This window comes from Bos taurus, chromosome 11 (assembly GCF_002263795.3).
Source record: "Bos taurus isolate L1 Dominette 01449 registration number 42190680 breed Hereford chromosome 11, ARS-UCD2.0, whole genome shotgun sequence".
In the NCBI taxonomy this organism is placed as follows: domain Eukaryota; kingdom Metazoa; phylum Chordata; class Mammalia; order Artiodactyla; family Bovidae; genus Bos; species Bos taurus.
Window position 1 is genome coordinate 104,150,836 of NC_037338.1, and position 21,932 is coordinate 104,172,767.

Below are 21,932 nucleotides of genomic sequence, written 5' to 3' on the forward strand. Positions count from 1 at the left end.
CATGTTTTGACCCAGAAAATCCACCTCATGGGTTCTTCCTAAAGTAGTAATTTATGGGCACAGATGTTCCGTTCAGCTTGATTCTGAGAATGAAAAATGGCAAATGGCCCACGTCCCATAGCAGGGGCTCTTCGGAAATTCTGACTTGGGGCCCCAGAAAATGTGGAGGAGGAAGAGGACTGGTCAGAGTCCAGCTGGGGGAACCACGGTTCAGAAGGGTACACGCCCCTGGGATCCTCCCCGACACCCCAAGTGCACAGGCACACATGCACACGCATCACGCGAGGGTCCCTGTGGGTGGGCGCCTAGGAGTCGCTCTGCAGGTAAAGGGATGCACTCGTGGAGCCCTGGGGTCCACGCACGGTTCTCCCAGAGAGGCATGTCCTCCACACCTCCCTGCAGGGGTCTGCTGGCCTCTCTTCCTCACGTTGTCCCCAGCGCTGGTCGTCACCAGCCTGGAAACCCGCCGGTGCAGGGGCGACACAGCTGTCTCCAGTATTTACGTTCCCATGTCGCCGGAGGCCGAGCGTCTCAGATGTACACCAACCACGTGCGTCGCCTCATTAGCCATGCACAGGTCTGTCCTCTGTCCCTTTTTAGAACACTGACTTTCAAGATCTGGGGACCACAGGGGTGTCAAGCCGCTCTCTGGCCCTGGGACGCGAGGGACGTCGTCCCGGCCCGTGGTCTATCCTCCCAGCTCTCTGCATGTTTGTCTGTTTGGCCGCAGGAGGAGCCAGGCGCTTCCCTCTATCTTCTGGCTCTGGGGCCACACTTAGAGCAGGGGTCTCCACCCTGAGACTGTACAGATATTTACAAAAAAGACTTCAATTTTTACACCTTATTTTTAACTCACCTAGAATTCCCCTTTCATTTAACAAGAATGCTACTTCAAGTTAAAAAAAAATTAACCACTCCCCACTTAAAATATGTGGGCTACATAAAAGAGGTGCCTATAGCTCGATTCCGTTTATAGGAACATCCAGAGCAGGGAGAGACAAGAGACAGAAAGCAGACTCTGGGCGTCAGCGGCTGGGGGAGGGAGGCTGGGGGGTGGGCGGCTTTTGTTCCTTTAGGTCAGAAATGGATCTGCTGAGGGAGATCCACAGTGGGGTCCATCTCGGAAGGTGAGTGCGGCCAGGGAGCAAGCCCTCGGGTCAGGGTTTCCTCTGGAGTGGAACCGCGGGGAAGGTCACTCAGCATCGTTGAGTATACTCCATGCTTAGGAAGTGCATGATGTACAGTGTAAAGAATTAAATGCTGTGACAGTGAGGCCTCAACTGAAAGGCACCATAAGTAATGTCAAATGAAAAGTAGAAATTAGAAATATCGGGAGGGGAAGGCAAGCTCTAGGCGGGAGCAGGGAGAAGGGTCCGGGGTCGGGATTCGGTGCTGCGGGCAGTTCACAGGAAGGCGCGTCCGGCTGCTCTGGGCCCCCTGCAGGAGGCAGGTGCAGGTGGACGTTCCCAGCCACCTCGGCCCTCGAGACCCTTTCCTGCCCCGGCACGCCCCCAAGCCTGTGCCGCCCACATGGACGCCCCTTGCTCGGGGACGGAGGGGGTGCCCTGGTCCTCCACCTCCTCGGGCCGGCGGCCTGAGGACCCAGAGTCCTGCCCGCACAAGGATGATGCTTTCCCCGCCCCTGGACTTTCTGCTCCCAGATCGTGCACAGACCTCTCCCGGGAAGAAGTGAGACCACCCCCAGGACTGGGTACAAACCTCGGCCAAGAGGGTCCCCAGGTCCCCACACTCCCTCCTGCTACCTTCACCTGGGGGGTTAACATAGCCGGCCCTCTGACCCCTCAGCCTGCTCCCGCTCGGGGCAGGCCCACCCGACACAAGCCCTCCCTCTCACACACACAGGGAGGGGACACAGGGCTCCCGCGTGGGGTCCCAGAGGCCGCTGGGTTGGGACTGGGCTGCCCTGTGTTACCGTTGGTTCTTCTGGGCAAATGACCAGACAACGTCTGTGGCTGCGGCCTTGGGACCTCAGGACGCACAGGAGGACACGCTGCTCATCAAGGGCTCCGGCCAAGCCAGCTGGGCAGGGGCTTCTCTAGGATGAGGCGCCTGCTTACCGGTTCCGAGTTCTGTTGGGCTCTATGGTCAGGGAGGAGACGTCACTTCCTGGGGTCTCTATACTTGGAGTCCTGCTCAAACATTAGCCTCCCAAGGGCCCTCAGGGCTGCTGAGGGGTCACCCCCCCCACTTCATGCCATGTCCCTGCATGGTGACACCAACGGGGAGGCCTGGGCGCAGCCAGAGCCCGGCTCTGGGGACACAGCTGGGTTCAGGCTCGGCTCCTCCTTGTCACCAGTGACGGGACCCTGGACAAGCTATGTGCCTCTCAGGGCCTCCCCACTCTCCCTGTCTGCACAGTGGGGTCACTTGATCATCTACGGCCTGGAGGCTCAGTTGTGTCTGACCCTTTGCAGCCCCATGGACTGTAGCCTATCAGGCTCCTCGGTCTGTGGGATTATCCAGGCAAGAATACCGGAGTGGGCTGCCATTTCTTTCTCCAGGGGATCTTCCCGACCCAGGGACTGAACCCGTGTCTTCGGTGTCTGTTGCGATGCAGGAAGAGTCTTTACTGCTTGAGCTGTCGGGGGAGGCTGGTCGCGATGTATTGTCCTTTCAATGTTGTTTGCCAGGATTTTACTGAGGATTTTTGCACCTCTATCCATAATAAGACTTCCCTGTAGTTCAAATGGTAGAGTCTGCCTGCCATGCAGGAGACCAGGGTTCGATTCCTGCGTTGGGAAGTTCCTCTGGAGAAGGGGACGGCAATCCACTCCAGTATTCTTGCCTGGAGAATCCCATGGACAGAGAAGCCTGGTGGGCTACAGTCCATGGGGTCGTGAAGAGCTGGACACGACTGAGTGACTGACACACACATCCATAAGGAATTTTGGCCCGTAGATGTCTTTTCTTGTGGCTACTCTGGAGTCGGGTTAATGCTGGCATCACAGCATGTACATCACAGTGAATTTAAAAGTGTCCCCTCCTTTGTCTTCGGAAGAGTTTAGGAAGAACTGGCATTCTAAGTATCTGAGATGAAACACCGGGCTCTGGGCTTGGCTTTGTTGACAGTTCCATCACTGCTTCAGTCTCCTCACTTATTATAGGCTAACCAGGCTTTCTGCTTCTTCTTGTATCAGTTTTGGCCGTTTGTGTGATTCCTGAATTTTTCCATTTCATTTGGGTTAAATAACTCGTTCCGTAAAATTGTCCCATACTTGCCAGTTTTGTAAATCTTTAAAAGAAGCAACTGCTTTACTGATTTTCTCGAGTGCTCCTCTGTTCCATTTATCTTCGCTCTAGATTTCATTATTTCCTTTGTTCTACTAACCTTGGTTTTACTTTGCTCTTCTTTGTCTAATCAAGGGCTCTTGATGAAAGTGAAAGAGAAAGTGAAAAAGTTGGCTTAAAACTCAACATTGAGAAAACTAAGATCATGGCATCTGGTCCCATCGCTTCATGGCAAATAGATGGGGAAATAGTGTCAGACTTTATGTTTTTGGGCTCCAAAATCACTGCAGATGGTGACTGCAGCCATGAAATTAAAAGACGCTTGCTCCGTGGAAGAAAAGTTATGACCAACCTAGACAGCATATTAAAAAACAGAGACTTTACTCTACCAACAAAGGTCCGTCTGGTCAAAGCTATGGTTTTTCCAGTAGTCATGTATGGATGTGAGAGTTAGACTATAAAGAAAGCTAAGTGCCGAAGAACTGATGCTTTTGAACTGTGGTGTTGGAGAAGACTCTTGAGAGTCCCTTGGACTGCAAGGAGATCCAACCAGTCCATCCTAAAGGACATCAGTCCTGAATATTCATTGGAAGGACTGATGCTGAAGCTGAAACTCCAGTACTTTGGCCACCTGATGCAAAGAGCTGACTCATGTGAAAAGAACCTGATGCTGGGAAAGATTGAAGGCGGTGAGAAAAGGGGATGACAGAAGATGAGATGGTTGGATGGCATCACCAACTCAATGGACATGAGTCTGAGTAAACTCCGGGAGTTGGTGATGGACAGGGAGGCATGGAGTGCTGCAGCCCAGGGGGTCACAAAAAGTCGGACATGACTAAGTGATTGAACTGAACTAATCAAGGGCATCGTCTCACCAGCCCCAGACAGCAGCCAGTCAACTCCCCAGGTCTGCATTGTTGGGTAGACAACAGTCACACACTGGAGTGGACCAGGCTACCAGTTGCTTTTCATGGCCCCCCACTCTCTGACTACAGTTTCACCCTGAACCTTGTCAGTCCCCAGGCTTTGGTGGCTGCCATGGATGACGGGCTGACCTGGCCTCTCACAGACCACGGCCTCAGGTGTTGTCTGTGATCTGGAAACAAGAGGACTTGCTGAAGTTTGCAAAGGGCACTGCCCACCGTCACAGGGCCCTACCCACCACCACCAGACTCTGCCGCTGGGTGCTTCCCTCACACCCTCCAGGCTTGGGTCCCTGGTGCCTATGCCCTTGGGCACTAAAGAGCATCCATCCGTCAGATCTGACAACGGCAAAGCTGGTCCTTCCATCCAGCCACCAGTTCGCCAACATGGAGCCCAGGACCAGTAGAAGCTCCCACTCCAGGATCTGGGATCAGCTAAGGAGATGACGGCCTGGACTCAGCGGCTGGGAAGGTGCCCACGTGCTCGGTGTGCACTCCAGGCCCAAGCGGAGAGGATCGTGAGCTTTTCCAACGTGAGCTTGGCCCCCTCGTGGCCAGGGGGAGGAGATGACTGCCCCACCCCTTCTCTGGGACAGCCCCTCCCAGTTCCAGCATGCCTCACTCCCTCCATACCCAGAGGGGACCAAGATGCCCCAGCTCCTAGAAGCCCCTGGAGTTGGACGCTGGCACGGGGTGCCCTGTGGGGTCTGGGCTCTGCCGATCCTCCACTCCTTGGGGGCCAGGAGTATACATTCCGTCCTCAGCATCCCCATGGCCCTCAGCCTCCAGCAGCCCTCATCTTCAGCTCCACACGCCCTTGGTAGCCTCGGGCACATGAGGGCTGGGTCTCAGGGTCTGCAACGTCAGCTTCTCGCTGCTCTCCAACCAGCAGGTGAGGGACCTCCTGCATCCACGTCAGCCTGGGCATCAGAAGAGTGACAAGGGCCAGAGTGCCCTGCTGATCCCCCAGGCCCCTCACTCGGACCTCTCTGGTCCAGACGGCACCCGAAGGGCTTTGATGAGAAGCCCCCTCTGGGCCCTCAGGACAGCAGGCCCCTCCCTGAGAGGAGGAGGATGACTGCACAGCATACACTGAGCAAAGGAGGAGACAGAGGCCACCTCCGCCATCTCTGGGGGGTTCTCTGGAATCCATGCTATACAGGCTGGAACACCGTCCAACAAAACACCTCTGAATCTAGGAGCTGAGAAGTGGGGGTTCTGACCAGATAGCCTGTACCTTGTCCCCCTTGCCCTGCAGTGACATCTGACCCCTGTCCCCACACTCAGAGTCCTGTGTGGTCTGGTCCAGACACCCTCCCCGGTGAGCACCTCTCATCCCCACCCCAGGCTCCCTACCGCCTTCCTCCCCCAGGGACCCTCTCAAGCTCCTCCCCACCCCATCACCCCCATCCACAGTGGACTCACCTCCAAGGCTGGGCTCAGAGCCTCAGGCTCCTGTGCAAGGACAGCCTTTGGGGCCAGGTTGGTCTGGACTCAAACCCACGGCAGGGCCACGTCACGGCCCATGACAGGCCAGCTCGTGTGGTGACTCTCTGAGCCTGTTTCCTCCACTGAAATCGGGATCGGTGCCTCTGACCTTGGGAGAGGGTGCTGGGGATCAAAGCAGGGAGAGGAAGACACCCAAAGTGCTTGGACTCAGGAGGTCCCCTGTCTGGGGGAGCCCAACCCAGGACAAGGTCTCAGTGTGGGCTCAGTGGACGTGAAGAGCCATGATCTGACCGCCCCAGTCACGGCTGGACTTGGTCACTTAGACTTGAATGACCTTGAGAGCTGGGACCGCTGCTCATCTACAAAGTGGGGTGAAATCACTGAGAGACCAGAGGCCTCACTATTAACCGCTACTGCCCCCCAACTCTCACCCCTCGGGGTGCTGGGCGCCCTTCTCCATGGGCTCCCTCTGACCCTCGGCCACCGGCCAGGCCTGCCCTAGGGGACAGGCTGGACCTCAGTCTTGGGGCGCTGTCAGAAAGACAAGCAACGTGGGCAGAGGACGCGCGGACGTGGTGGTCTCCCCTTCTCCCTGCCGAGTCGGCGTCCAGCGACTCACCCAGCCGGGCCCTGGGGTCCAGACGGAGGGCTGGGGGTTTGCACGGTGACTGTCCTGTCTCCTGGTCTCCAGGACCACCCCGGCCAGCGCTCGGCGGCCAGCCTGGCTGCGGTGGGGGTGGAGTCAGAGCTCAAGGGGACACAGGCCCCAGAGCAGGGGACTGGGGGGCCCGGCAGGACGTTCACGACCGGAGTAGCCGTTGGCGGTGCGCGCGGCGGGAGGCGGGGGACGCGCATGCGCGGTGCGGCTGCAGGGGGAGGGGTGACCGAGGCCCCGCCCCCCTGGCGGGTCACCCCCACGCCCCATCCCGAAGCAGGGGTGGGGAGGGCTGAGAGCCTGCAGCGCACCCCCAGCCCCCAGGAGGGAGAGTCAGCGCAGTGAGCGCCCTGAGCCTCCTGAGCACTTCTTGTCCAAGCCCTCACGGGACAGTTAAGAAACAGGCCAGGAGAGGGGCAGGGACTCGGCCCAGCACAGCGCGTGAGCCCCGCGCAGAGGGGCAGGCAGGGTTCCAGGCTCCGAGGCCGGGCTTCAGCCCTGCCATGGGGTTTGCTCTGGGAACCCGGCGGCCTGAGGTCCTGGGAGACCCTGCCCACCCACCCTGCCCACCCCTCCCACGTGGGACCCTTTCCTTTGGGCATCGACACATGGGCTCAAGTGTGCGCGTGTGCACACACACACACACACACACACACACACACACACGCACACACGCTGAATGCCCTGCTGGGAGTGGACCCTGGAAGGAGATGAGGAGGAAGAAAGAGGTGGGAAGTGGCCTGACGGGACCCACCGCTGGGGAGGGCACGGGAGGCGGTTCCCTGCTGCCTGGACGCCTTCATTTTATCTCCCAGTTACTGAGCGCCTGTTCCATGAAGGCTTCCGCCTGCGTGTGTGCTCAGTCCTATTTGACCTTTTGCGATCCCATGGACTATAGTCTGCCAGGCTCCTAGGTCCATGGAATTCTGCAGGCCAGAATACTTGAGCAGGTTGACAATTCCTACTCCAGCGGATCTTCTGACCCAAGAATCGAACCCGCAGTCTCCTGCGTTTCCTGCGTTGGCAGAAACTCTTTACCACTGCGCCACCTGGGAAGCCCCCTACCCCATGCAGGCGCCTCCTAAATGCTGGTGGCAGAGCCATGAACACAGGCTGACAGATAAGATCTTCATGCCCAGGCACACATGCCTCCCAGGCAGGTTTCGTTCTCAGGAGATGGGTCTGACAAGAGGCCTAAGTAAGGCTCCTGGAGTTCCATAATCCAGGCTGGAGGAGAAATGAGCTCCCTGGGGACCTTTTAGCATCCTATCACCAGGACGGGGCTGGGAGGGCACAGGGCCCCCCTGGGAATGTGAAGCGTGTGCTTGCTGCTTTGGGGAGAGTTGTAACATCCTCTGTCTCTGACCCAGGAACCCCGTGTCTTCTTCCAGCTTCTGGGAAATGGTGACAGGCTCAGTTGTTAGTGTGCAAGTGGGCCCAATCTCAGACCCTTCTTAGTTCTCAATGGACCAAAACTGAAGTTGCTCTCCTTGGTCCAGCCGACAGCATTGGGGCAAAGAACTGAGGGCTTGAGGAGGGCAGAAAGGGCTTAAAGCAACTCTTAAGAACCACGATTTGGACAGGAATGGGTTTGGGGCTCCAGCAAGTGCTGGATCATGGTAGACTGGATTAGAGGGCAGCCTCTGGACCAGTTCTTTGGGTCTAAATCATGTCTCTACCACTTACTTTGTGTAGGTCACTTCCTCTCTCTGGGCCTTGGTTACCTTTTAAAGGTAAGAATCAGGTGAAGATTAATGAGCTAATACAGGGAAAGCTCTTAAGAAAATGTCTGGCACATCAAGAGTTCTCGACAAGGTTTTGTGCAGTTGGCTCAGATCAGGGCCCCTTGGGCAGGACAGGGGGCAGGGGCTTGGCTGGTGGGAAGGGCATGGAGGCACAGCAGGTCCAGAGGACGACGGGGCTAGCTATGGGCTGCCATCCCCTGATACCTGTCCAGCTGTCTGTCTGCTTCCCCAGGAGGCCAGCAGGGGCAGCAGTGCCCCCCAGTAGAATCGGGGGACTGTTACCGGGTGGGCAGAACCTCTGGGAGAGAGAGGAAAGCACCCTGAAATTGACTGCTCGGCCAGGTCATCAGGTGCGGGAGAGATGGGAGGGGCTTGGGGAGGAGGAGAGGGTGAGGGGCTGAGGGATGAGCGGATAGTGAGAAAGAGGCGCAGCTAACTCCGGAGACACTTGGGGCTTCTGGCAGCCACCTGTGCTCCCTGTTACCAGATACACAGGGGAAGGGAAACTTGGATTTGAAAGAACCTGCTGGGGTGACTAGGGCCAGTGGAGTAAGGAATCCAAATTTATTGAAAAGCAGACAGTGATTTTACTAACAAAGTGGGTTTCATCAGGAAAGGCAAGAGGATTGCTATCAGGACACGCATACCACAGCAAAGACTATAGGCAAGTCCGTGAAACAGGAGAACAGAGTTACTCTGCAGAGAATAGTCGGAGAAGGCAATGGCAACCCACTCCAGTCCTCTTGCCTGGAAAATCCCATGGATGGAGGGGCCTGGTGGGCTGCAGTCCATGGGGTCGCTAGGAGTCAGACATGACTGAGCGACTTCACTTTCACTTTTCACTTTCATGCATTGGAGAAGGAAATGGCAACCCACTCCAGTGTTCTTGCCTGAAGAATCCCAGGGATGGGGGAGCCTGGTGGGTTGCCGTCTATGGGGTGGCACAGAGTCGGACATGACTGAAGCGACTTAGCAGCAGCAGCAGCAGAGAATAGTAGGCAGCTGGGAAACTGAGCTTTGGAGGAAAATCCATTGGAGGAAAGTTCGAGTTCAGGGCTGGTGAGGGCTTCCCATTGGCTGAGCTGCTTGCTTTCCCATTGGCTAAGAAAAAGTTACCCCAAAAGGCCAAATGGTTGTCCAAGGAGGCCTTGCAAATAGCTAAGAAGCAAAAGGCAAAGGAGAAAGGGACAGATACCCAGCTGAATGCAGAGTTCAAGAGAATAGGAAGGAGGGATAAGCCGCCTTAAGTGAACAATGAAAAGAAATAGAGGAAAACTATAGAATGAGAAACACTGGAGATCTCAAGAAAGATACCAAGGGAATATTTCCTGCAAAGATGGGCACGATGAAGGACAGAAACTATGGACCTAACAGAAGCAGAAGAGATTAAAAAGAGGTGGCAAGAATACACAGAACTATATAAAAAAAGTTTTAATGACCTGGATAACCACGATGGTGTGGTCACTTACCTAGAGCCAGACATCCTGGGGTGTGAAGTCCAGTGGGCCTTAGGAAGCATTGCTACAAACAAAGCTAGTGGAGGAGATGGAATTCCAGCTGAGCTATTTCAAATCCTAAAAGATGATGCTGTGAAGGTGCTGCACTCAATATGCCAGCAAATTTGGAAAACTCAGCAGTGGCCACAGGACTGGAAGAGGTTTGTTTTCATTCCGATCCCAAAGAAGGGCAATCGGAGCTCTTTCCTGGGGGGTGAGGCTGGTGTGTGTTCTGGAGAGGGTCAGGCTGCTTCCTTGGAGATGATCTGAAAGACCAGGGGAATCTGGTATTCACACTGTAGACCGTGGTATTCCCTGGGCTAAGACAGGAGAGTCAGGCTTTATAAAATAAACAGTAAAGGGAATTCCATGGAAGGCCAGTGCTTAGGACTCTTGTGTTTTCACTGTAGGGGGCATGGGTTTGATCCCCGGTCAGGGAACCAAGTCCCACAAGCGGCATGGTGAGGCCAAAAAGTAAAATAAAAATAAGGTATATAACATATATAAACTAAGTGAATAATAAAACAAAACGACAGTGAAGACCTTTGTCTCTGCCCCCAGGCTGCCCCTCTGGTCCCAGGGTCTGCTCACACACTCGGACGCTCCCATGTTCCTGGCTCTGAGGCATCTGTCTGCTGTCTGTCTCATTTTCTTGGGACTGGCAAATGCTATTCCATCAGTGATCCCGTTATTCCCACAGAACTCCCACTCCAGCATGGATCTGCTGGCCTTTCCTCCTCACCACTGCCTCACGAGCTCTGGGGGCAGAGAAGGGCTGGGGTCCCGCTGAACAAACCCAACTGCTCCAAAAAGCCACACCATGGCGAATGCCCCAGCTTCAGCCCCCAGGCCAGAAGAGCAGCATGCAGGGCAACGAGGCAAAGAGAGCCCCACAACCGCATGAGAACACTGGTGTGCACACAGGGAGCACGACAACGTCCTCTGTGGCAGCAATTCAGACGGTCACCGGGGCAGAGACGGGAGCAAAGAATGAAAAGACCAAGTTTCCACAACGAGATAGGTGCTACGGTATTTTATAGAGTCTGTGTTAATTGGGGAAGAAGAAACAATACATGAGGGCAAAGCACATAAATTTGAAAAGAGGAAATAATCAGCTGGAACTAATAATTGTCACCACGTGTCAAAGCGGCTCACGTCCTCTTATGTAAAAAGTCCCGAGGGACCTCCCTGGTGGCCCGGGGTTAGGACTCAGGCTTTTACTGCTAAGGGCACAGGTTCAACCCCTTGTCAGGGAACTAAGATCCTGCAAGAGGCGCAGCGCAGTGCAGCCCCCCCAAAAAAAGAGTCCCTAGAAACGAAGAAAAGCAGCCGCGCAGATAAAGGAACACAAAGGTCATTATCAGACATGTCACACACACAATTAACAGTTCAGTGTTATGACTCCAAAACCCCCAGGGTTTGGAAATATACTCCGGGGCTGTGTGGAAATAGGAACTTTTATTCATCATTGATGGGAATACATGTTTCTTTTCAATGGAGACAGTTTGGTCATGTCTGTCAAAATTACAGACGCATTCACCCTCTGACTCAGTGGTCCCAGGTCAGGGGTCCATCCCCTAGAAACACCTCTACACTTGCCATGGGCATGTTTTGTTTCCTGCACCTTCATCAGAGCAAAAGAGTGGACACACCCCAGCTCCCTCCAGTAGGGGAGAGGATACGTGATGACCGTCCACACGAGGAAACAAAGTGTTATTGGGGTAGAAAATAAGGAGGAAGAAGGGAGGAAGGGAAGACCTCTGAGTGCTGACCTGGAAAGATCGCCCCTGGTGCTGACCGCTGGCAGGGCTGAGCCTCACTGGACAGTCCCCCGGACTCCGGGCTGCCTTTTCCAAGCACCTGATGAGTAGCTTTGTCTGTGAGCCCAGGACTTCTGGCCCAGCTCAGCCCCTGAGCAGGAGGGGGACCCAAGCCAATGCCCTGGGAGCGCCGTCTGGTTCCCCTGCTGGACTCGAGCCCAGCCCTCTGAGTTACCGCTGGGAGGACATAGAATGGCTAGTTACCTTCTGTCTGAAAAGATGAAGGCCACCTTCGTGATGGAACCTAGGAACAGACATCCTCACAGGCCCATTTTATGGAGGGCAAGGCTGAGTGAGGACAGTGGAGGGAGCAGGTATGTGGGGGTGATGGGCAGCATGGGCACTCAGACCAAGGGCCTCATATCCCCTGCACCACAGCCCCCACCTGCTAGGTCCTGAGCGGCTGGACAGAGACGCCTGGGGGACCTGCGGCTCCCACCTGAGCTGGGACCCCTGCCCGGGCCCTGAACTCATCTGACCCCGGCCCCCGTCGGCTCCAGGCCTGCTCAGTTCGGTGTTCCCAGGCCTCTAGAACACTGCCTGGTACGAGGTAAGCAAGCAAATTCTATTGAACCAGTGCGATGCTCCCAACAGGCCTAAGAGGTAGGTGCTATGTTACAGATGAGCAAGCGGAGAGATTCCGCGGTTCCATCACTTGGGCCTTGCGCACTGTGAGTGGTCCCTGCTGTGTGCAGGCACCTGGGGCACTGTGGTGAGCCCACCCCAGCCCTGCCGTCAGAGAGCTCACCCACGGAGGGGTGCAGCGTCTCAGCCATGGCCACAGTGGTGGGGGCTGCAGAGCCAGGGCCTCCCCAGCACAACGTCTTCCACCAGCTGTGGGGCTAGAGTGGACTGCAGAGCCCGCTCCAGGGCTGGAGCCCCCTGAAGTGCGAGAACGTGCCCCACCCGTAGACGAGTGCCCGCTCGGGCCCCAGCTCCAGACTAGAGCTAGCTCCAGCTCAACCGGCTCCAGAGCTGAAGCCATTGCAGTCGCCGGTTCTTGCACTGAATCTGGTATCAGCGCCAGAACTGGAATTGATCTCAGAACTAGAGCCAATTCTAGAACCAGCCCCAGCACGGTTGCCTGATACAGCCATGTTCCAGCCTCGTAAGAGGCACCAGCTCCCAGGCCCGTTCCACAGGCAGAACCAGCCATCTGTCCAGCCTCATCCACAGCTCCACCCTCAGCGCCTATCGCTAAGCTCTGGCCACTCCCGACTACAACCCCAGAGACCTCCTCCACCTCGCCTCTGAAAGTCACTCAGTTGTGTCCAATTCTTTGCGACCCCATGGACTATACAGTTCATGGAATTCTCCAGGCCAGAATACTAGAGTGGGTAGCCTTTCCCTTCTCCAGGGGATCTTCCCAATCCCAGGAATCGATCCCAGATCTCCTGCATTGCAGGGGGATTCTTTACCAGCTGAGCCACCAGGGAAGCTCGCCTGTGAGGGCAACACATTTCTGTTACATGTGATAGGTTTGTTTATATTTAATATGCTAAATTTTAGATTCAATATAATTTCATCTTTCGTCAGTTTTAAGTGGGCACTCTGTTAACTACATCCTCTGGACCGTGTAACATCACCACTCCCTGGGTCAAGAGCATCTTCATCATGACAACAGGAGCCCTGCACCCACCAAGCAGTTACACCTCAATCCCCGCCCAACAACTGTGAACCTGCTTGCAGCCTCCGTGCCCGCCCCTCGCCCCGGCCTGCGGCCCCCTCCAGAGCTTGGCTGACCCTCCCGTGCCCCACCCCACCAGAGGTGAAGACCTCTGACACCACCAATGTGTTCAGTGCCGCTGGCTCCACCGCCCACCATGACTTTGTCCTGGAGATGCTGACCTTCACCAGAGGGGTGAGGCCAGGCATGGAGCCAGCTCAACCCTCCCCCACATGAAGCCGGAGGGGCTCAAGTTTGCCAACAGCACCTTCTCATCGCCCCCCGCGCTGGCCAGTCACAGGGTGCCCTGCTGGGGTCTACACCCAGCTGGGAAGCCAAGCACTTACAGACTCAAGAGACCAAGACCAGCTGGGCACCTTGTTCCTAAAAAGACAGTCCAGACCACCCGAGCACACTTCACCTTGAACTTCTGCTGCCAAGATGACACTTGCTGCTCAACAGGCCGACCTGACCTCCGGTGGCCCACTCACAGCCTTCTCACCTGGACCGGCTCCAGGGTCAGAGCGCTCTCTGGCTTCCCCTCCAGACCTAAGCCACACCCATCTCCACTGGCTCGGGCATCACTTTGGGCACAGCTGCCAGAGGCAGAGCCGGCCCAGCCCTGGAGCCCGTCCACCAGGCTAGCTCCGGCTGACTTTCCGAGGGGCGCTGCCCACCAGCATGGTGCCCTGTCCCCCACCCAGACCCATCCTCTGTGCACCTGCCCTGCACCTTCCCGGATGCAGGTCACACGGTCCCTGGGTGTGCCCATGGACACCCCAGAGCACCACTCACCCAGTGGGTGCGACCCCTGCGGAGCTGGCCCCTCCATCAGTCACCAGGTCCCCCCCACAGACTCCAGGGCCAGGGACAGCTCCCACTCCGCAGCCGTGAGCAGCTGAGGCAGGGCACCGACCTCAGCCATGGGGACGCTGCCCTGCGCTGCATGAGCACGTGCCCAGCTCCTCCACTCTGCAGCGTGTCACGACTACGTGGGCTGTGACCCCGAGTCCCCTGATGCCCAGGAAAACAAGGTGATTATGCCACCCTCCCCCGAACAGCTTTTCCCAGCTCTTCCTTCCGGTGACCAGTCTCCCCCTCCACACCACAGAAGTGGCCAAGAGGCCCCCAGTGCTGGATGCTGGCATGGGGCGCCCCGCACAGTCCAGGGCCTCTGCTGCTCTCGCCGTCCGTGGGTTCTGGGAGTCGACACCGTCTTCATCCTCCGGGACCTCGGGCCCCCACGGGGCCTCCAGCCACACCTGGCTGCCCACATGTCCGTGGAGCCCCGGACACATGAACTCTGGGTCTCGGGGATTGCAGCCCAGCCCTTCACTGTCGCTCTCCATCCGGCAGGTGGACGACGCTGCATCATCCATGTCAGCCTGGGCATGAGAACACAACATGGACAAGAGCTTCACGCTGACCGGGAGGGCGACGCCTCGGTCCCCTCACTCACACGTCCCTGGGTACAGACCTCTGCACGCTGACCGGGAGGGCGACGCCTCGGTCCCCTCACTCACACGTCCCTGGGCACAGACCTCTGCTGAATGGCCGCCTCGACAAGAGGCCATCTGTGGACACTCCGGGCAGCGGGCCCCACCCTGAGATGAGGCAGATGACCACCACAGCCCCCACTGTGCGCAGGGGAAACTGAGGCGGCCTCCTCCTCCTGGTAGGTCACTGGAGACCCATGCTTGGGGGCGGGCAGTTAATGTGCCCTCCATGCTCCCTCCAAATCTAGCATGCTGCGGATCTGATAGGACAGCCCCCTCATGTCCTGTCCCCACACACAACCCGTGGTGACCTCCGACCCCCGGCCCCACACTCAGAGTCCTGTGTGGTCTGGTCCACCCTCCCTCCCCTGTGAGCACCCCCCGCCCCCACCCCAGCCTCCCTACCGCCTTCCTCCCCCCGGGACCCTTCCAAGCCCTCCCCCTCAGAGCCCCCTGCCTGCAGCACCCCCTCCCCACAGCCCCCCCCAAATGACAGAGTCTCCACCAACCTGGTTCAGAGCTATCTCCAAGGCTCCTGTGCTGGAACCGATTTGGGGGTCAGAATGACCTGGGTTCAAACCTACAGCAAGGCCACATCCCGGCCCTGTGACAGGCCAGCTCCTGCGGCGACTCTCAGAGCCTCAGTCTCCTCCACTGAAGATGGAGTCAGCGACTCTGACCTTGGAAGGCTTTGAGGGGATAAAGGTTGAGAGATGAAGGCACCCAAAGTGCTTGGTCTCAGGAGGTGGCCTGGCTGGGAGAGTCCAACACAGGACAAGGCCTGCAATGGTCAGCACGGGCTCGGTGGAGGTGAAGAGCAATGGTTCCGAGTCCCCCCATCACAGCCGGCCTTGGTCACTTAGAGCTGAATGACCTTGAGCGATGGGGCCGCTCTGGTCACTTAGAGCTGATTGACCTTGAGCAATGGGGCCGCTCTTCATCTACAAAGTGGGGTGAAATCACTGAGCACCCAGAAGGCCCCCTCATAGCAGGAACTGCCTCTCAACCCTCACCCATAAGGGTGGTGGGCCCCCTCCTCCATGGGTCCTTCCAGGAAGACCGGGGGCCAGGACAGGGTGTAGATGAGGAGGGGTGGGGCAGCCTGTCCTTTCTCTCCGGAGTAGACGTTCACTGTGGCTCCAGGTCCCCGGGCTGGCCACGCGCTGAGCTGGGCCCCGGGATGGAGTCTGGCTGCCAGGACAGAGGGGTGGGGGTGGTTGTTCGGCGACTTTCTTCTCCCTGGATGGCAACCCACCGCGCCGGCACCCGCGGCCGGCTGGCCCTGTGGGCCGGAGTGATCCCAGGGCTCGGGAGACGCGGGGATCGCAGAGCCGTTGGCTGGACCAACTGCGCGGAGAGCCGTTGGCGCTGTGCGGGCGCAGCCGGGCGGCGTCACGTGCACGCGCTGCCGGGTGTGAGCGCCCGGCCGTGGACACGAGGCCCGGCAGCCCCGCAGGCCGGCGGCGCGCACGCATCAGAGCGGGTCCCGCTACAGTCACGCAGGATGGAGACCCGGGACCGCGACCAGGCTGGGCTGGACTCACGCATCCTCATACCCAGGACTTCATGGGCCTGTGGGTCACTGCGGCGGCGAGAGGCAGGACTGGCCCCGGCCCAGGAGGGATTAATGCCTTCATTTCACTGATGAGGAAACTGAGGCTTAGAGAGACTTGCCCCATCTGTGCCCTACAGAATGACCAAGGCGGGATTTGAACCCAGTGCCTGTTAGACCCCGCGGGGCCCACCTGACATTAATGCTGCATCCAGATGCTACAGGAGGGACCTCTGGGCTCTGACGTTCCCTGAGTCATTGGTCCTGGTGCCCAGAGAGGGAACCTCGTCCTCTGGTGGGGATAGGCTGGTCTGGGTACTGGGAGAGCCCACAGTGCCCAGGGCTGGTGGCCATTCCCCAACCGTCACTGCCAGCCCCAGACAGAGGCGTGGCTCTGACCCCAGATTTCACAGGAAGCTCAAGGCCAGGAGGGTGTGGCCCCCAGGGAAGCCAGGACCCCTGAGCGCCAGGAGGCCCCCAGTGTGGGACAGCAGTCAGGAATGATCCAAGTCGGGGAGGTGGGGTCCTAACTCCAGCTCAGCCTCTTCGTAGCTGGTGCCCCAGGCAAGGCTCTAAGCCTCAGTTGCCCTGTCTGTGAAATGGGGAAATCACTGGCCCAGCCTGATGGTTGTTGGGAGACTCACCCAAGAAATGACTCGTTGGGTCTCTTGCTGGGTGCCTGGAATGTAAGAGCCACCTGCAGGGGGCGCCAGTGGTCAAGAACCGCCTGCCAACGCAGGCAACACTGAGAGGCGGGCTCCGTCCCTGGGTGGGGAAGACGCCCTGGAGGAGGAAATGGCAACCCACTCCAGTATTCTTGCCTGGAGAATCTCATGGGCGGAGGAACCTGGCAGGCTACAGTCCACGGGGTCGCACAGAGTCAGGCGTGAGCTCACCGTGGTCCCACAGGGTCCAGGGTCCAGGATGTCCCTCCTCAGGGGCCCCTCCTGCAGCCCTGCCCCCAGGAACAGGCAGCATCATATGAAGGTCCAGGAGGTCAGCACAGCGCAGGTGAAGGAGGCTCAGTGCTGGAGGGACAGCTGGAAGGCCTCCATGCCACCATCCAGGGCCGGTGCTGTGACCGCGCCCTCTTGCCGGTCCTCACCCCCAGTAGAGGCTCATTTCGAGTAGACTCCTGCCTCTGTGGTTCCATTCTCTCACTCTTTCCTCACTGAGCACATGTTACCTCGTCCCTGCCATGTTCCAGGCTTCGTCAGTGAAGACCACCCTCCAGAATGGGGGTGGGCTGCACCCGGTCGGTTGAAGGCCGTTGAGGAAGCAGACAGAGGGCCCCCTAGGAGGCGGGAGCTGTGCTCCCACAATGCCTTCAGACTCAAGCTGCAGTGCCAGCTCTGGTTGGTCTCCAGCCCGCTGGCCCACCTGCAGATTTGGGACTGCCAGCCTCCAAAGTCACATCGCTCAATTCCTAAGAATGAATCTCTGTCCATAAATATGCATATCCTACTGGGTCTGTTTGTCTAGAGAACCCAGGTTAATACACACTTTGTGCTTGGATGACTCTAGAGGAAGAGAATCTTAAGGGCAAGTTTACCGATTGGCTCTGGGATTTCAGGTAAGGTTCCTGGATCTGATTCAATGGAAATGCTCTGATGATTCCATTTCCAATAGTGAAGAAGTTCTGACAGTGATGGGCAAGCAGGATGTACAAAACAGCCCCAGTCATATCTGTGTAAGAGGCAGGCTCTGGATGATCACGCATTTGATCCTCTGGGACATTTCTGTCAAACTAACAAGCATAGTGAGGTTGGCCGGTGGCTCCTAATGGTGCTGGACAGTGTGGGGAACACACAATGCGATCAGGGATCACCGGTCCTGGCTCATGCTGCGTACGTGACTGTGAGTGTCTATATTTGCACAGTCCTGCTGACTCCATGACTCCGGACTTTATCCTTCAGAACTGTGAGGACAAATTTCTGTTGTTCTGGTGGTGGCTTAGTCACTAAGTGGAGTCCGACTCTTGTGATGGAGTCCTCTTCCTCTGTCCATGGAATTTCCCAGGCAAGAATACTGGAGTGGGTTGCCATTTCCTTCTTCATTGCTTTAAGGCACCCAATTGGTAGCACTTTGTTATGAAGTCCAGGGAAATGAATGGAATCCAAATATGTGGGATGCTCTAACTGGCAAGCAGGGATTGTTCCGGTATTTTAATCGCAATATAATTTACATACACTAAACACACCAAATATGTTTGGCACTTGCAATATACCCTTTAATCGCCTGTAACAGGATGAGAATATTTCCATCACTCTCCCATATCTCTCTCCAGCCCATTTTCCAGGCAATCACTGCCACCTCTCTCCATGGCAGCCACTGTCTGGTATCAGTCACCAGTGTGGTGTGCCATGTCCAAGGGCAGGGAAAGCCTCTCTGGGTTTCATTACCCACGAAAAGTGAATGACACATCGGTACAGCGAAGTTAGACCTGTGCTGCTCATTTCATTCTTACTGTAAAACTATGTATCTGGAAGGGACTCCCAACCGCCTCAGTGATGAGGAATCACCTGCCAAGCAGGAGACATGGGTTCAATCCCTGGGTCGGAAAGATCCCCTGGAGAAGGAAATGGCAACCCACTCCAGTATTCTTGCCTGGAGAATCCCATGGACAGAGGAGCCTGGTGGGCTGCAGTCCATGGGGTCACAAAGAGTTGGACAGGAGTAGACAGCAACAATATATGTAGAAACAAAGACCTAAGGAGTGATGACAAGAAGCAAAACTCACTACTTCAACTCACACATGGTTAGTGAGTCTTTTAAATAACTTTAAATTACAAAGGAAAAACATCAGACTATTTCAAAGTGTGTGGTGTTTTGAACATTCTTTGGCATTGCCCTTCTTTGGGGTTGGAATGAAAACTGACATTTTCAAGGCATGTGGCCACAGCTGAGTTTTCCAAATTTGCTGGCATATTGATGCAGCACTTTAACAGCATCATCTTTTAGGAGTTTAAATAGCTCAGCTAGAATTCCATCACCTCATCTATCTGTGTTTGCAGCAATGCTTCCCAAGGCCCACTTGACTTCACACTTCAGGATGTTTGGCTCTGTGTGAGGGACCACACCATTATGGCTCTCCCGGTCACTAACACCTATTTTTTATAGTTTTGTGTGTTCTTGCCACCCCTTCTTACCCTCCTCCTCCTCTTAGGTCCTTGCCGTGTCTGTCCTTTATTGTGCTCATTTTTGCATGAAATGTTCTCTTTCGAAATGACTGACAATGAAGACCCTCGCTGTAAAGGTCCCAGAGACAGAATTTATGTTCTCCTCAAATGGAAAGTTGAAACCATATGCTTTTCTTAGAAACAAGTATCATTCAAAATAAATGACCCTGGTAACCAAGCACCCTACTCAAGAAGGGTGCTAAAAAAAATAAAAGTAAAGTTAAAGGAAAAAATAAGCATAAAATCAAAACCACAGAAAAGTTTTCCAAGAAAATATAAATGATCAAAATTGACTCAAGGTGGAAAACTTGAACAAATTACAACAGAAGGAATTGTAACCTTGAAGAAAATAGAAAAGCTCATCAAATATTTACCACCATACATCATACAAGCAAATACAAAGTCCAAGATTATTCAAATATCTCTGAGCCTAAAAAAATAATGAAGAGTTCTCAATTCAGTCTGCTAGACTGCTTGGGGCTTCCCTGGTGGCTCAGACAATGAAGAATCTGCCTGCAATGCAGGAGACCTGGCTTTGATTCCTGGGTCAGGAATATCCCCTGGAGAAGGGAATGACAACCCACTTCAGTCTTCTTGCCTGGAGAATTCCATGGACAGAGGAGCCTGGCAGTCTACAGTCCATGGGGTCACAGAGAGTCGGACACAACTGAACGACTAACACTTTCATTTCAGACTATATAGATCACAGTAACAATTTTACTGGGAAGATTCCACAAAGGAACCACAAATCAATCTTGCTGGTGAATATGGTATAAATAATAATCAGTATGCTGAAATAATATACCATGGCCAAGTACAATTTACTTCAGGTTTGTGAGGATAAATAAATTCAGAAATACTCTTTGGAATTCACTTATATTAATGATATGAGAAAGAGAGGAATTATCTATCACAGTAGATTACAAAACAACTTGACAAAAGTCAAAATTCATGACTAGGTTGGGCAGGGGAACCTACAGTTAAGGAACTCTAAATTTAATAAAGAGAAGTTATCTTGAAACAACAACAAACTCCGGTTCCTACGATGAATCACCGCTAACACCGCAGCTACAGTAAGAAATATGAGAAGGGTGCCCCCCACCTGCACCCCAGCAGGGAAGTCCCAGAATTTCCCCACGGTAAAGTCTTGTGGGCGACAGTTTGGTTGAAAGCAGTCTGAGGAGGATGTTTTGAATCACAGTTTTATTTAAGACCAAGGGAATGTACATTTTTGCACATCAGAGCATGACAGACCCTTGGGACAACGTACTTCAGGGTATGTCGTTTCGTTGCTAAGCTGTGTCTGACTTGTTTGTGACCCCGTGGACTGCACCCTGCCAGGCTCCTCTGACCATGGGATTTACCAGGCAAGAATACTAGAGTGGGTTGCCATTTCTTTCTCCTGGAGATCTTCTTGACCCAGGGATCAAGCACGTGTCTCCTACATTGGCAGGTGGATTCTTTACCCTTGTGCCACCGAAGAAGCCCACTTCAAGGTACCAGAATAATGGAAAGAAAGAGGGAAAAGGAAACCACACTAAAAACGAAGGAAATGGTGAAACTCAGATATTTTTTTTTAATCTCGAGAGATGATTTGTTCATCAAGCTATTTTTAAAATTAACTAATTTACTTGGCTGCCCTAGGTTTTAGCAGTGGCACAAAGGGTCTTTGATCTTCGCTGCTGCATGCAGGATCTAATTCCCTGACCAGGGATCGAACCCAGGACCCCTGCATTGGGCTCATGGAGTCTTAGCCACTGGACCACCAGGGAAGCCCCCATTGAGCTATTTTTGATAAAAGACTTTTCTGTGCTATAGTCCATGAATTCTTTCATGCTTGAGAAGGGACACTCGAGGATGAAGGCAGAGGTGGGCGGTGGTTCAACGTCTGCAATCCAAGGAACCCCACAGATCAGCAGCAAAACACTAGAAGCCAGGGAGCGGAATGGGGCAGAACCTGCTTGATGGCCTCAGAGGGAACCAACCCAACCAACCAACACCTGGACCTCAGATGTCTAGCTTCCCGAGATGATGAAATAATCTCACTGTTGTTTAAGCAACAGCAAAGCAGAGAGGGACACTTGAAGGGATAGGGAGTCTTCTTTTTTTTAATTTACCTATCTATCTATTTATGGCTATGCCAGGTCTCTGTTGTTGCGTGGGCTTTTCTTTGCTTGTGTCAACTGGGGATTGCTCTCTAGTTGCGGTGGGTGGGCCTCCCATTGCTGTGACCTCTCTTGTGGCACGCAGGCTCTGTGCGTGCAGGTTTCATGGCTGAGGCACGTGGGCTCAGGAGCTGTGGTTCCCGGGCTCGAGAGCCCAGGTTCAGGAGCTGTGGCACGCGGTCTCAGCTGCTCTGCTGCACGTGGGATCTGCCCGGATCAGGGATAGAACCCGAGTCTCCCACACTGACAGGCAGATTCTTTACCACTGAGCCCCCAGGGAAGCCCTGGGGAGTCTTTCTTCTAACCGTCACTGTTCAGTGTTGCTCTACACACCCTGCAAGAACCAGGAAGAGGAAAAAGGAGGAGCAAAAGAAAAAGAGAGACTCGTGGGGAGTAAAATAAAGGATAACAGCAAGTACAATGTAACTTAGAGATAAGTAGACTTAGTGGGAATAAACTTAGGCTTATACACAGACACACACACACACACCAGAATCAACAGGTCAGGGACAATGAATAGCTCAATCTGTTCATTAC

The 21,932-nt window shown here is 55.1% G+C and overlaps 2 long non-coding RNA genes across 5 annotated transcripts; both read right to left on the reverse strand.

The window, feature by feature from the left end:
• Nucleotides 1-826: 826 nt before the first annotated feature.
• On the reverse strand, nucleotides 827-6,463 carry LOC100848307 (uncharacterized). Of its 3 annotated transcripts, none has more exons than XR_001501442.3 (5): nucleotides 6,241-6,463; nucleotides 5,598-5,783; nucleotides 4,806-5,092; nucleotides 1,934-2,100; nucleotides 827-1,437 (listed from the first exon to the last, which is right to left on the reverse strand). It is a non-coding gene; the product is annotated as an uncharacterized lncRNA (long non-coding RNA). The 3 variants fall into 3 exon arrangements; XR_009496580.1 differs by having other exon boundaries at nucleotides 1,934-4,345; XR_009496579.1 differs by having other exon boundaries at nucleotides 1,934-5,092.
• Nucleotides 6,464-10,956: 4,493 nt separating this feature from the next.
• LOC112448857 (uncharacterized) lies at nucleotides 10,957-17,216 on the reverse strand. Of its 2 annotated transcripts, none has more exons than XR_003037320.2 (2): nucleotides 15,009-17,216; nucleotides 10,957-14,388 (listed from the first exon to the last, which is right to left on the reverse strand). It is a non-coding gene; the product is annotated as an uncharacterized lncRNA (long non-coding RNA). The 2 variants fall into 2 exon arrangements; XR_009496583.1 differs by having other exon boundaries at nucleotides 10,957-14,607.
• Between the last annotated feature and the right edge of the window lie 4,716 nt (nucleotides 17,217-21,932).